Source organism: Triplophysa dalaica, chromosome 13 (assembly GCF_015846415.1).
Source record: "Triplophysa dalaica isolate WHDGS20190420 chromosome 13, ASM1584641v1, whole genome shotgun sequence".
Classification (NCBI taxonomy): domain Eukaryota; kingdom Metazoa; phylum Chordata; class Actinopteri; order Cypriniformes; family Nemacheilidae; genus Triplophysa; species Triplophysa dalaica.
Genome location: NC_079554.1, coordinates 1,116,232 through 1,131,976, shown reverse-complemented (window position 1 = coordinate 1,131,976; position 15,745 = coordinate 1,116,232).

Sequence of the window (15,745 nt, the reverse complement as noted above, 5' to 3'; positions counted from 1 at the left end):
TCTGCACATTTATGGATCGCTTTCTGCACATTTGTGGATCGCTTTCTGCACATTTGTGGATCGCTTTCTGCACATTTATGGATCGCTTTCTGCACATTTGTGGATCGCTTTCTGCACATTTATGGATCCCTTTCTGCACATTGAATCACTTTCTGCACATTTGTGGATCGCTTTCTGCACATTTGTGGATCGCTTTCTGCACATTTATGGATCGCTTTCTGCACATTTGTGGATCGCTTTCTGCACATTTATGGATCGCTTTCTGCACATTTGTGGATCGCTTTCTGCACATTTATGGATTGCTTTCTTCACATTTGTTGATTGGTTTCTGCACATTTGTGGACTGCTTTCTGCACATTTGTGGATGGCTTTCTGCACATTTATGGATCGCTTTCTGCACATTTGTGGATGGCTTTCTGCACATTTATGGATCGCTTTCTGCACATTTGTGGATTGCTTTCTGCACATTTATGGATCACTTTCTGCACATTTATGGATCGCTTTCTGCAGATTTATGGATCGCTTTCTGCACATTTATGGATCGCTTTCTGCACATTTGTGAATCGCTTTCTGCACATTTGTGGATCGCTTTCTGCACATTTGTGGATCGGTTTCTGCACATTTGTGAATCGCTTTCTGCACATTTGTGAATCGCTTTCTGCACATTTGTGAATCGCTTTCTGTGCATTTGTGGATTGCTTTCTGTGCATTTGTGGAACGCTTTCTGCACATTTATGGATCGCTTTCTGCACATTTGTGAATCGCTTTCTGCACATTTGTGGATCGCTTTCTGCACATTTGTGGATCGGTTTCTGCACATTTGTGAATCGCTTTCTGCACATTTGTGAATCGCTTTCTGCCGTTTGTGGATCGCTTTCTGCCGTTTGTGGATCGCTTTCTGCACATTTGTGGATCGCTTTCTGCACATTTATGGATCGCTTTCTGCACATTTGTGGATCGCTTTCTGCACATTTATGGATCGCTTTCTGCACATTTGTGGATCGCTTTCTGCACATTTGTGGATCGCTTTCTGCACATTTATGGATCGCTTTCTGCACATTTGTGGATCGCTTTCTGCACATTTGTGGATGGCTTTCTGCACATTTATGGATCGCTTTCTGCACATTTATGGATCGCTTTCTGCACATTTGTGGATCGGTTTCTGCACATTTGTGAATCGCTTTCTGCACATTTGTGAATCGCTTTCTGCACATTTGTGGATCGCTTTCTGCACATTTGTGGATCGCTTTCTGCACATTTGTGGATCGCTTTCTGCACATTTGTGGATCGCTTTCTGCACATTTATGGATTGCTTTCTTCACATTTGTTGATTGGTTTCTGCACATTTGTGGATCGCTTTCTGCACATTTGTGGATCGCTTTCTGCACATTTGTGGATCGCTTTCTGCACATTGAATCACTTTCTGCACATTTGTGGATCGCTTTCTGCACATTGAATCACTTTCTGCACATTTGTGGATCGCTTTCTGCACATTTGTGGATCGCTTTCTGCACATTGAATCACTTTCTGCACATTTGTGGATCGCTTTCTGCACATTTATGGATCGCTTTCTGCACATTTGTGGATCGCTTTCTGCACATTTATGGATTGCTTTCTTCACATTTGTTGATTGGTTTCTGCACATTTGTGGACTGCTTTCTGCACATTTGTGGATGGCTTTCTGCACATTTATGGATCGCTTTCTGCACATTTGTGGATGGCTTTCTGCACATTTGTGGATCGCTTTCTGCACATTTGTGAATTGCTTTCTGTGCATTTGTTGATCGGTTTCTGCACATTTGTGGATCGCTTTCTGCACATTTATGGATTGCTTTCTTCACATTTGTGGATCGCTTTCTGCACATTTATGGATTGCTTTCTTCACATTTGTTGATTGGTTTCTGCACATTTGTGGACCGCTTTCTGCACATTTGTGGATGGCTTTCTGCACATTTATAGATCGCTTTCTGCACATTTGTGGATGGCTTTCTGCACATTTGTGAATCGCTTTCTGCACATTTGTGAATCGCTTTCTGCACATTTGTGGATCGCTTTCTGCACATTTATGGATCGCTTTCTGCACATTTGTGGATTGCTTTCTGCACATTTATGGATCGCTTTCTGCACATTTATGGATCGCTTTCTGCACATTTATGGATCGCTTTCTGCACATTTGTGAATCGCGTTCTGCACATTTGTGGATCGCTTTCTGCACATTTGTGGATCGGTTTCTGCACATTTGTGAATCGCTTTCTGCACATTTGTGAATTGCTTTCTGCACATTTGTGAATCGCTTTGTGCATTTGTGGATTGCTTTCTGCACAATTATGGATCGCTTTCTGCCGTTTGTGGATCGCTTTCTGCACATTTGTGAATCGCTTTCTGTGCATTCGTGGATTGCTTTCTGCACATTCATGGATCGCTTTCTGCACATTTATGAATCGCTTTCTGCACATTTGTGGATCGCTTTCTGCACATTTATGGATCGCTTTCTGCACATTTGTGGATCGCTTTCTGCACATTTGTGGATCGCTTTCTGCACATTTGTTGATCGCTTTCTGCACATTTATGGATCGCTTTCTTCACAATTGTGTATCGCTTTCTGCACATTTGTGGATTGCTTTCTGCACATTTATGGATCGCTTTCTGCACATTTGTGGATCGCTTTCTGCACATTTGTGGATGGCTTTCTGCACATTTATGGATCGCTTTCTGCACATTTATGGATCGCTTTCTGCACATTTGTGGATCGGTTTCTGCACATTTGTGAATCGCTTTCTGCACATTTGTGAATCGCTTTCTGCACATTTGTGGATCGCTTTCTGCACATTTGTGGATCGCTTTCTGCACATTTGTGGATCGCTTTCTGCACATTTGTGGATCGCTTTCTGCACATTTATGGATTGCTTTCTTCACATTTGTTGATTGGTTTCTGCACATTTGTGGATCGCTTTCTGCACATTTGTGGATCGCTTTCTGCACATTTGTGGATCGCTTTCTGCACATTGAATCACTTTCTGCACATTTGTGGATCGCTTTCTGCACATTGAATCACTTTCTGCACATTTGTGGATCGCTTTCTGCACATTTGTGGATCGCTTTCTGCACATTGAATCACTTTCTGCACATTTGTGGATCGCTTTCTGCACATTTATGGATCGCTTTCTGCACATTTGTGGATCGCTTTCTGCACATTTATGGATTGCTTTCTTCACATTTGTTGATTGGTTTCTGCACATTTGTGGACTGCTTTCTGCACATTTGTGGATGGCTTTCTGCACATTTATGGATCGCTTTCTGCACATTTGTGGATGGCTTTCTGCACATTTGTGGATCGCTTTCTGCACATTTGTGAATTGCTTTCTGTGCATTTGTTGATCGGTTTCTGCACATTTGTGGATCGCTTTCTGCACATTTATGGATTGCTTTCTTCACATTTGTGGATCGCTTTCTGCACATTTATGGATTGCTTTCTTCACATTTGTTGATTGGTTTCTGCACATTTGTGGACCGCTTTCTGCACATTTGTGGATGGCTTTCTGCACATTTATAGATCGCTTTCTGCACATTTGTGGATGGCTTTCTGCACATTTGTGAATCGCTTTCTGCACATTTGTGAATCGCTTTCTGCACATTTGTGGATCGCTTTCTGCACATTTATGGATCGCTTTCTGCACATTTGTGGATTGCTTTCTGCACATTTATGGATCGCTTTCTGCACATTTATGGATCGCTTTCTGCACATTTATGGATCGCTTTCTGCACATTTGTGAATCGCGTTCTGCACATTTGTGGATCGCTTTCTGCACATTTGTGGATCGGTTTCTGCACATTTGTGAATCGCTTTCTGCACATTTGTGAATTGCTTTCTGCACATTTGTGAATCGCTTTGTGCATTTGTGGATTGCTTTCTGCACAATTATGGATCGCTTTCTGCCGTTTGTGGATCGCTTTCTGCACATTTGTGAATCGCTTTCTGTGCATTCGTGGATTGCTTTCTGCACATTCATGGATCGCTTTCTGCACATTTATGAATCGCTTTCTGCACATTTGTGGATCGCTTTCTGCACATTTATGGATCGCTTTCTGCACATTTGTGGATCGCTTTCTGCACATTTGTGGATCGCTTTCTGCACATTTGTTGATCGCTTTCTGCACATTTATGGATCGCTTTCTTCACAATTGTGTATCGCTTTCTGCACATTTGTGGATCGCTTTCTGCACATTTGTGGATCGCTTTCTGCACATTTGTGAATCTCTTTCTGTGCATTTGTTGATTGGTTTCTGCACATTTATGGATCGCTTTCTGCACATTTATGGATCGCTTTCTGCACATTTATGGATCGCTTTCTGCACATTTGTGAATCGCGTTCTGCACATTTGTGGATCGCTTTCTGCACATTTGTGGATCGGTTTCTGCACATTTGTGAATCGCTTTCTGCACATTTGTGAATTGCTTTCTGCACATTTGTGAATCGCTTTGTGCATTTGTGGATTGCTTTCTGCACAATTATGGATCGCTTTCTGCCGTTTGTGGATCGCTTTCTGCACATTTGTGAATCGCTTTCTGTGCATTCGTGGATTGCTTTCTGCACATTCATGGATCGCTTTCTGCACATTTATGAATCGCTTTCTACACATTTGTGGATCGCTTTCTGCACATTTATGGATCGCTTTCTGCACATTTGTGGATCGCTTTCTGCACATTTGTGGATCGCTTTCTGCAAATTTGATTATCGCTTTCTGCACATTTATGGATCGCTTTCTTCACATTTGTGTATCGCTTTCTGCACATTTGTGGATCGCTTTCTGCACATTTGTGGATCGCTTTCTGCACATTTGTGAATCGCTTTCTGTGCATTTGTTGATTGGTTTCTGCACATTTGTGGATCGCTTTCTGCACATTTATGGACTGCTTTCTTCACATTTGTTGATTGGTTTCTGCACATTTGTGGACCGCTTTCTGCACATTTTTGGATCGCTTTCTGCACATTTGTGAATCGCTTTCTGCACATTTGTGGATCTCTTTCTGCACATTTGTGGATCGCTTTCTGCACATTTGTGGATCGCTTTCTGCACATTTATGGATTGCTTTCTTCACATTTGTTGATTGGTTTCTGCACATTTGTGGATCGCTTTCTGCACATTTGTGGATCGGTTTCTGCACATTTGTGAATCGCTTTCTGCACATTTGTGAATCGCTTTCTGCCGTTTGTGGATCGCTTTCTGCCGTTTGTGGATCGCTTTCTGCACATTTGTGGATCGCTTTCTGCACATTTATGGATCGCTTTCTGCACATTTGTGGATCGCTTTCTGCACATTTATGGATCGCTTTCTGCACATTTGTGGATCGCTTTCTGCACATTTGTGGATCGCTTTCTGCACATTTATGGATCGCTTTCTGCACATTTGTGGATCGCTTTCTGCACATTTGTGGATGGCTTTCTGCACATTTATGGATCGCTTTCTGCACATTTATGGATCGCTTTCTGCACATTTGTGGATCGGTTTCTGCACATTTGTGAATCGCTTTCTGCACATTTGTGAATCGCTTTCTGCACATTTGTGGATCGCTTTCTGCACATTTGTGGATCGCTTTCTGCACATTTGTGGATCGCTTTCTGCACATTTGTGGATCGCTTTCTGCACATTTATGGATTGCTTTCTTCACATTTGTTGATTGGTTTCTGCACATTTGTGGATCGCTTTCTGCACATTTGTGGATCGCTTTCTGCACATTTGTGGATCGCTTTCTGCACATTGAATCACTTTCTGCACATTTGTGGATCGCTTTCTGCACATTGAATCACTTTCTGCACATTTGTGGATCGCTTTCTGCACATTTGTGGATCGCTTTCTGCACATTTGTGGATCGCTTTCTGCACATTTATGGATCGCTTTCTGCACATTTGTGGATCGCTTTCTGCACATTTATGGATTGCTTTCTTCACATTTGTTGATTGGTTTCTGCACATTTGTGGACTGCTTACTGCACATTTGTGGATGGCTTTCTGCACATTTATGGATCGCTTTCTGCACATTTGTGGATGGCTTTCTGCACATTTGTGGATCGCTTTCTGCACATTTGTGAATTGCTTTCTGTGCATTTGTTGATCGGTTTCTGCACATTTGTTGATCGCTTTCTGCACATTTGTGGATGGCTTTCTTCACATTTGTGGATCGCTTTCTGCACATTTATGGATTGCTTTCTTCACATTTGTTGATTGGTTTCTGCACATTTGTGGACCGCTTTCTGCACATTTGTGGATGGCTTTCTGCACATTTATAGATCGCTTTCTGCACATTGAATCACTTTCTGCACATTTGTGGATCGCTTTCTGCACATTTGTGGATCGCTTTCTGCACATTTATGGATCGCTTTCTGCACATTTGTGGATCGCTTTCTGCACATTTATGGATCGCTTTCTGCACATTTGTGGATCGCTTTCTGCACATTTATGGATTGCTTTCTTCACATTTGTTGATTGGTTTCTGCACATTTGTGGACTGCTTTCTGCACATTTGTGGATGGCTTTCTGCACATTTATGGATCGCTTTCTGCACATTTGTGGATCGCTTTCTGCACATTGAATCACTTTCTGCACATTTGTGGATCGCTTTCTGCACATTGAATCACTTTCTGCACATTTGTGGATCGCTTTCTGCACATTTGTGGATCGCTTTCTGCACATTTGTGGATCGCTTTCTGCACATTTATGGATTGCTTTCTTCACATTTGTTGATTGGTTTCTGCACATTTGTGGACTGCTTTCTGCACATTTGTGGACTGCTTTCTGCACATTTGTGGACTGCTTTCTGCACATTTGTGGACTGCTTTCTGCACATTTGTGGACTGCTTTCTGCACATTTGTGGACTGCTTTCTGCACATTTGTGGACTGCTTTCTGCACATTTGTGGACTGCTTTCTGCACATTTATGGATCGCTTTCTGCACATTTGTGGATGGCTTTCTGCACATTTGTGGATCGCTTTCTGCACATTTGTGAATTGCTTTCTGTGCATTTGTTGATCGGTTTCTGCACATTTGTTGATCGCTTTCTGCACATTTATGGATCGCTTTCTGCACATTTAAGGATCGCTTTCTGCACATTTATGGATCGCTTTCTGCACATTTGTGGATCGCTTTCTGCACATTTATGGATCGCTTTCTGCATATTGAATCACTTTCTGCACATTTGTGAATCGCTTTCTGCACATTTATGGATCGCTTTCTGCACATTTATGGATCGCTTTCTGCACATTTGTGGATTGCTTTCTGCACATTTGTGGATTGCTTTCTGCACATTTATGGATCGCTTTCTGCACATTTGTTGCGTTTTCTGCACATTTATGGATTGCTTTCTTCACATTTGTGTATCGCTTTCTGCACATTTGTGGATCACTTTCTGCACATTTGTGGATCGCTTTCTGCACATTTGTGAATCGCTTTCTGTGCATTTGTTGATTGGTTTCTGCACATTTGTGAATCGCTTTCTGCACATTTGTGGATCGCTTTCTGCACATTTATGGATCGCTTTCTGCACATTTGTGGATCGCTTTCTGCACATTTGTGGATTGCTTTCTGCACATTTATGGATCGCTTTCTGCACATTTGTTGCGTTTTCTGCACATTTATGGATCGCTTTCTTCACATTTGTGTATCGCTTTCTGCACATTTGTGGATCGCTTTCTGCACATTTGTGGATCGCTTTCTGCACATTTGTGAATCGCTTTCTGTGCATTTGTTGATCGCTTTCTGCACATTTGTGGATCGCTTTCTGCACATTTGTGGATCGCTTTCTGCACATTTATGGATTGCTTTCTTCACATTTGTTGATTGGTTTCTGCACATTTGTGGATCGCTTTCTGCACATTTATGGATTGCTTTCTGCACATTTATGGATTGCTTTCTGCACATTTGTGGATTGCTTTCTGCACATTTGTGGATCGCTTTCTGCACATTTGTGGATCGCTTTCTGCACATTTGTGAATCGCTTTCTGCACATTTGTGGATTGCTTTCTGCACATTTATGGATCGCTTTCTGCAAATTTGTGGATGGCTTTCTGCACATTTGTGGATCGCTTTCTGCACATTTGTGGATCGCTTTCTGCACATTTATGGATTGCTTTCTTCACATTTGTTGATGGGTTTCTGCACATTTGTGGATGGCTTTCTGCACATTTATGGATCGCTTTCTGCACATTTATGGATCGCTTTCTGCACATTTGTGAATCGCTTTCTGTGCATTTGTGGATTGTTTTCTGCACATTTATGGATCGCTTTCTGCACATTTATGGATCGCTTTCTGCACATTTGTGAATCGCTTTCTGCACATTTATGGATCGCTTTCTTCACATTTGTGGATCGCTTTCTGCACATTTGTGGATCGCTTTCTGCACATTTATGGATCGCTTTCTGCACATTTGTGGATCGCTTTCTGCACATTTATGGATCCCTTTCTGCACATTGAATCACTTTCTGCACATTTGTGGATCGCTTTCTGCACATTTGTGGATCGCTTTCTGCACATTTATGGATCGCTTTCTGCACATTTGTGGATCGCTTTCTGCACATTTATGGATCGCTTTCTGCACATTTGTGGATCGCTTTCTGCACATTTATGGATTGCTTTCTTCACATTTGTTGATTGGTTTCTGCACATTTGTGGACTGCTTTCTGCACATTTGTGGATGGCTTTCTGCACATTTATGGATTGCTTTCTGCACATTTGTGGATGGCTTTCTGCACATTTATGGATCGCTTTCTGCACATTTGTGGATTGCTTTCTGCACATTTATGGATCACTTTCTGCACATTTATGGATCGCTTTCTGCACATTTATGGATCGCTTTCTGCACATTTATGGATCGCTTTCTGCACATTTGTGAATCGCTTTCTGCACATTTGTGGATCGCTTTCTGCACATTTGTGGATCGGTTTCTGCACATTTGTGAATCGCTTTCTGCACATTTGTGAATCGCTTTCTGCACATTTGTGAATCGCTTTCTGTGCATTTGTGGATTGCTTTCTGTGCATTTGTGGAACGCTTTCTGCACATTTATGGATCGCTTTCTGCACATTTGTGAATCGCTTTCTGCACATTTGTGGATCGCTTTCTGCACATTTGTGGATCGGTTTCTGCACATTTGTGAATCGCTTTCTGCACATTTGTGAATCGCTTTCTGCCGTTTGTGGATCGCTTTCTGCCGTTTGTGGATCGCTTTCTTCACATTTGTTGATTGGTTTCTGCACATTTGTGGATCGCTTTCTGCACATTTGTGGATCGCTTTCTGCACATTTGTGGATCGCTTTCTGCACATTGAATCACTTTCTGCACATTTGTGGATCGCTTTCTGCACATTGAATCACTTTCTGCACATTTGTGGATCGCTTTCTGCACATTTGTGGATCGCTTTCTGCACATTGAATCACTTTCTGCACATTTGTGGATCGCTTTCTGCACATTTATGGATCGCTTTCTGCACATTTGTGGATCGCTTTCTGCACATTTATGGATTGCTTTCTTCACATTTGTTGATTGGTTTCTGCACATTTGTGGACTGCTTTCTGCACATTTGTGGATGGCTTTCTGCACATTTATGGATCGCTTTCTGCACATTTGTGGATGGCTTTCTGCACATTTGTGGATCGCTTTCTGCACATTTGTGAATTGCTTTCTGTGCATTTGTTGATCGGTTTCTGCACATTTGTGGATCGCTTTCTGCACATTTATGGATTGCTTTCTTCACATTTGTGGATCGCTTTCTGCACATTTATGGATTGCTTTCTTCACATTTGTTGATTGGTTTCTGCACATTTGTGGACCGCTTTCTGCACATTTGTGGATGGCTTTCTGCACATTTATAGATCGCTTTCTGCACATTTGTGGATGGCTTTCTGCACATTTGTGAATCGCTTTCTGCACATTTGTGAATCGCTTTCTGCACATTTGTGGATCGCTTTCTGCACATTTATGGATCGCTTTCTGCACATTTGTGGATTGCTTTCTGCACATTTATGGATCGCTTTCTGCACATTTATGGATCGCTTTCTGCACATTTATGGATCGCTTTCTGCACATTTGTGAATCGCGTTCTGCACATTTGTGGATCGCTTTCTGCACATTTGTGGATCGGTTTCTGCACATTTGTGAATCGCTTTCTGCACATTTGTGAATTGCTTTCTGCACATTTGTGAATCGCTTTGTGCATTTGTGGATTGCTTTCTGCACAATTATGGATCGCTTTCTGCCGTTTGTGGATCGCTTTCTGCACATTTGTGAATCGCTTTCTGTGCATTCGTGGATTGCTTTCTGCACATTCATGGATCGCTTTCTGCACATTTATGAATCGCTTTCTGCACATTTGTGGATCGCTTTCTGCACATTTATGGATCGCTTTCTGCACATTTGTGGATCGCTTTCTGCACATTTGTGGATCGCTTTCTGCACATTTGTTGATCGCTTTCTGCACATTTATGGATCGCTTTCTTCACAATTGTGTATCGCTTTCTGCACATTTGTGGATCGCTTTCTGCACATTTGTGGATCGCTTTCTGCACATTTGTGAATCTCTTTCTGTGCATTTGTTGATTGGTTTCTGCACATTTATGGATCGCTTTCTGCACATTTATGGATCGCTTTCTGCACATTTATGGATCGCTTTCTGCACATTTGTGAATCGCGTTCTGCACATTTGTGGATCGCTTTCTGCACATTTGTGGATCGGTTTCTGCACATTTGTGAATCGCTTTCTGCACATTTGTGAATTGCTTTCTGCACATTTGTGAATCGCTTTGTGCATTTGTGGATTGCTTTCTGCACAATTATGGATCGCTTTCTGCCGTTTGTGGATCGCTTTCTGCACATTTGTGAATCGCTTTCTGTGCATTCGTGGATTGCTTTCTGCACATTCATGGATCGCTTTCTGCACATTTATGAATCGCTTTCTACACATTTGTGGATCGCTTTCTGCACATTTATGGATCGCTTTCTGCACATTTGTGGATCGCTTTCTGCACATTTGTGGATCGCTTTCTGCAAATTTGATTATCGCTTTCTGCACATTTATGGATCGCTTTCTTCACATTTGTGTATCGCTTTCTGCACATTTGTGGATCGCTTTCTGCACATTTGTGGATCGCTTTCTGCACATTTGTGAATCGCTTTCTGTGCATTTGTTGATTGGTTTCTGCACATTTGTGGATCGCTTTCTGCACATTTATGGACTGCTTTCTTCACATTTGTTGATTGGTTTCTGCACATTTGTGGACCGCTTTCTGCACATTTTTGGATCGCTTTCTGCACATTTGTGAATCGCTTTCTGCACATTTGTGAATCGCTTTCTGTGCATTTGTGGATTGCTTTCTGCACATTTATGGATCGCTTTCTGCCGTTTGTGGATCGCTTTCTGCACATTTGTGAATCGCTTTCTGTGCATTTGTGGATTGCTTTCTGCACATTTATGGATCGCTTTCTGCCGTTTGTGAATCGCTTTCTGCACATTTGTGAATCGCTTTCTGCACATTTGTGAATCGCTTTCTGCACATTTGTGGATCGCTTTCTGCACATTTGTGAATCGCTTTCTGCACATTTGTGAATCGCTTTCTGTGCATTTGTGAATCGCTTTCTGCACATTTGTGGATCGCTTTCTGCCGTTTGTGAATCGATTTCTGCACATTTGTGAATCGCTTTCTGCACATTTGTGAATCGCTTTCTGCACATTTGTGGATCGCTTTCTGCACATTTGTGGATCGCTTTCTGCACATTTGTGAATCGCTTTCTGCACATTTGTGGATTGGTTTCTGCACATTTGTGAATCGCTTTCTTCACATATGTTGATTGGTTTCTGCACATTTGTGAATCGCTTTCTTCACATTTGTTGATTGGTTTCTGCACATTTGTGAATCGCTTTCTTCACATTTGTTGATTGGTTTCTGCACATTTGTGGATCGCTTTCTGCACATTTATGGACTGCTTTCTTCACATTTGTTGATTGGTTTCTGCACATTTGTGGACCGCTTTCTGCACATTTTTGGATCGCTTTCTGCACATTTGTGAATCGCTTTCTGCACATTTGTGAATCGCTTTCTGTGCATTTGTGAATCGCTTTCTGCACATTTGTGGATCGCTTTCTGCCGTTTGTGAATCGCTTTCTGCACATTTGTGAATCGCTTTCTGCACATTTGTGAATCGCTTTCTGCACATTTGTGGATCGCTTTCTGCACATTTGTGGATCGCTTTCTGCACATTTGTGAATCGCTTTCTGCACATTTGTGGATTGGTTTCTGCACATTTGTGAATCGCTTTCTTCACATATGTTGATTGGTTTCTGCACATTTGTGAATCGCTTTCTTCACATTTGTTGATTGGTTTCTGCACATTTGTGTATCGCTTTCTGCACATTTATGGATCGCTTTCTGCACATTTGTGGATCGCGTTCTGCACATTTATGGATCGCTTTCTGCACATTTGTGGATTGCTTTCTGCACATTTATGGATCGCTTTCTGCACATTTGTGGATCGCTTTCTGCACATTTGTGGATTGCTTTCTGCACATTTATGGATCGCTTTCTGCACATTTGTGGATCGCTTTCTGCACATTTGTGGATCGCTTTCTGCACATTAGTGAATCGCTTTCTGCACATTTGTGGATCGCTTTCTGCACATTTATGGATCGCTTTCTGCACATTTGTGGATCGCTTTCTGCACATTTGTGGATTGCTTTCTGCACATTTATGGATCGCTTTCTGCACATTTGTGAATCGCTTTCTGCACATTTATGGATCGCTTTCTGCACATTTGTGGATCGCTTTCTGCACATTTGTGAATCGCTTTCTGCACATTTGTGGATTGCTTTCTGCACATTTGTGGATCGCTTTCTGCACATTTGTGGATCGCTTTCTGCACATTTGTGAATCGCTTTCTGCACATTTGTGGATTGCTTTCTGCACATTTATGGATCGCTTTCTGCAAATTTGTGGATGGCTTTCTGCACATTTGTGAATCGCTTTCTTCACATTTGTTGATTGGTTTCTGCACATTTGTGAATCGCTTTCTTCACATTTGTTGATTGGTTTCTGCACATTTGTGAATCGCTTTCTGCACATTTATGGATCGCTTTCTGCACATTTGTGAATCGCTTTCTGCACATTTGTGGATCGCGTTCAGCACATTTATGGATCGCTTTCTGCACATTTGTGGATTGCTTTCTGCACATTTATGGATCGCTTTCTGCACATTTGTGGATCGCTTTCTGCACATTTGTGGATTGCTTTCTGCACATTTATGGATCGCTTTCTGCACATTTGTGAATCGCTTTCTGCACATTTGTGGATCGCTTTCTGCACATTTGTGGATTGCTTTCTGCACATTTATGGATCGCTTTCTGCACATTTGTGAATCGCTTTCTGCACATTTATGGATCGCTTTCTGCACATTTATGGATCGCTTTCTGCACATTTGTGGATTGCTTTCTGCACGTTTGTGGATCGCTTTCTGCACATTTGTGGATCGCTTTCTGCACGTTTGTGGATCGCTTTCTGCACATTTGTGAATCGCTTTCTGCACATTTGTGGATTGCTTTCTGCACATTTGTGGATCGCTTTCTGCACATTTGTGGATCGCTTTCTGCACATTTGTGAATCGCTTTCTGCACATTTGTGGATCGCTTTCTGCACATTTATGGATCGCTTTCTGCACATTTATGGATCGCTTTCTGCACATTTGTGGATGGCTTTCTGCACATTTATGGATCGCTTTCTGCACATTTGTGGATTGCTTTCTGCACATTTATGGATCGCTTTCTGCACATTTGTGAATCGCTTTCTGCACATTTGTGGATTGCTTTCTGCACATTTATGGATCGCTTTCTGCACATTTGTGGATGGCTTTCTGCACATTTATGGATCGCTTTCTGCACATTTGTGGATTGCTTTCTGCACATTTATGGATCGCTTTCTGCACATTTATGGATCGCTTTCTGCACATTTGTGGATCGCTTTCTGCACATTTGTGGATCGCTTTCTGCACATTTGTGAATCGCTTTCTGCACATTTATGGATCGCTTTCTGCACATTTGTGGATCGCTTTCTGCACATTTATGGATCGCTTTCTGCACATTTGTGGATCGCTTTCTGCGCATTTATGGATCGGTTTCTGCACATTTGTGGATCGCTTTCTGCACATTTGTGGATCGCTTTCTGCACATTTGTGGATCGCTTTCTGCACATTTATGGATCGCTTTCTGCACATTTGTGAATCGCTTTCTGCACATTTATGGATCGCTTTCTGCACATTTATGGATCGCTTTCTTCACATTTATGGATCGCTTTCTTCACATTTGTGTATCGCTTTCTGCACATTTGTGGATTGCTTTCTGCACATTTATGGATCGCTTTCTGCACATTTATGGATCGCTTTCTGCACATTTATGGATCGCTTTCTGCACATTTGTGAATCGCTTTCTGCACATTTATGGATCGCTTTCTGCACATTTATGGATCGCTTTCTTCACATTTATGGATCGCTTTCTTCACATTTGTGTATCGCTTTCTGCACATTTGTGGATTGCTTTCTGCACATTTATGGATCGCTTTCTGCACATTTATGGATCGCTTTCTGCACATTTATGGATCGCTTTCTGCACATTTATGGATCGCTTTCTGCACACTTATGGATCGCTTTCTGCACATTTATGGATCGCTTTCTGCACATTTATGGATCGCTTTCTTCACATTTATGGATCGCTTTCTTCACATTTGTGAATCGCTTTCTGCACATTTGTGGATTGCTTTCTGCACATTTATGGATCGCTTTCTGCACATTTATGGATCGCTTTCTGCACATTTGTGGATCGCTTTCTGCACATTTATGGATCGCTTTCTGCACATTTGTGAATCGCTTTCTGCACATTTATGGATCGCTTTCTGCACATTTATGGATCGCTTTCTTCACATTTATGGATCGCTTTCTTCACATTTGTGTATCGCTTTCTGCACATTTTCGGATCGCTTTCTGCACATTTATGAATCGCTTTCTGTGCATTTGTTGATCGCTTTCTGCACATTTGTGAATTGCTTTCTGTGCATTTGTTGATTGGTTTCTGCACATTTGTGGATCGCTTTCTGCACATTTATGGATTGCTTTCTTCACATTTGTTGATTGGTTTCTGCACATTTGTGGATGGCTTTCTGCACATTTATGGATCGCTTTCTGCACATTTGTGGATCGCTTTCTGCACATTTGTGAATCGCTTTCTGCACATTTATGGATCGCTTTCTGCCGTTTGTGGATCGCTTTCTGCACATTTGTGAATCGCTTTCTGTGCATTGTTGGATTGCTTTCTGCACATTTATGGATCGCTTTCTGCACATTAGTGAATCGCTTTCTGCACATTTGTGGATCGCTTTCTGCACATTTTTGGATCGCTTTCTGCACATTTGTGGATCGCGTTCTGCACATTTATGGATCGCTTTCTGCACATTTATGGATCGCTTTCTGCACATTTGTGGATTGCTTTCTGCACATTTATGGATCGCTTTCTGCACATTTATGGATCGCTTTCTGCACATTTATGGATCGCTTTCTGCACAATTGTGGACTGCTTTCTGCACATTTGTGGACTGCTTTCTGCACATTTGTGGATGGCTTTCTGCATATTTATGGATCGCTTTCTGCAAATTTGTGGATGGCTTTCTGCACAATTATGGATCGCTTTCTGCACATTTTTGGATCGCTTTCTGCACA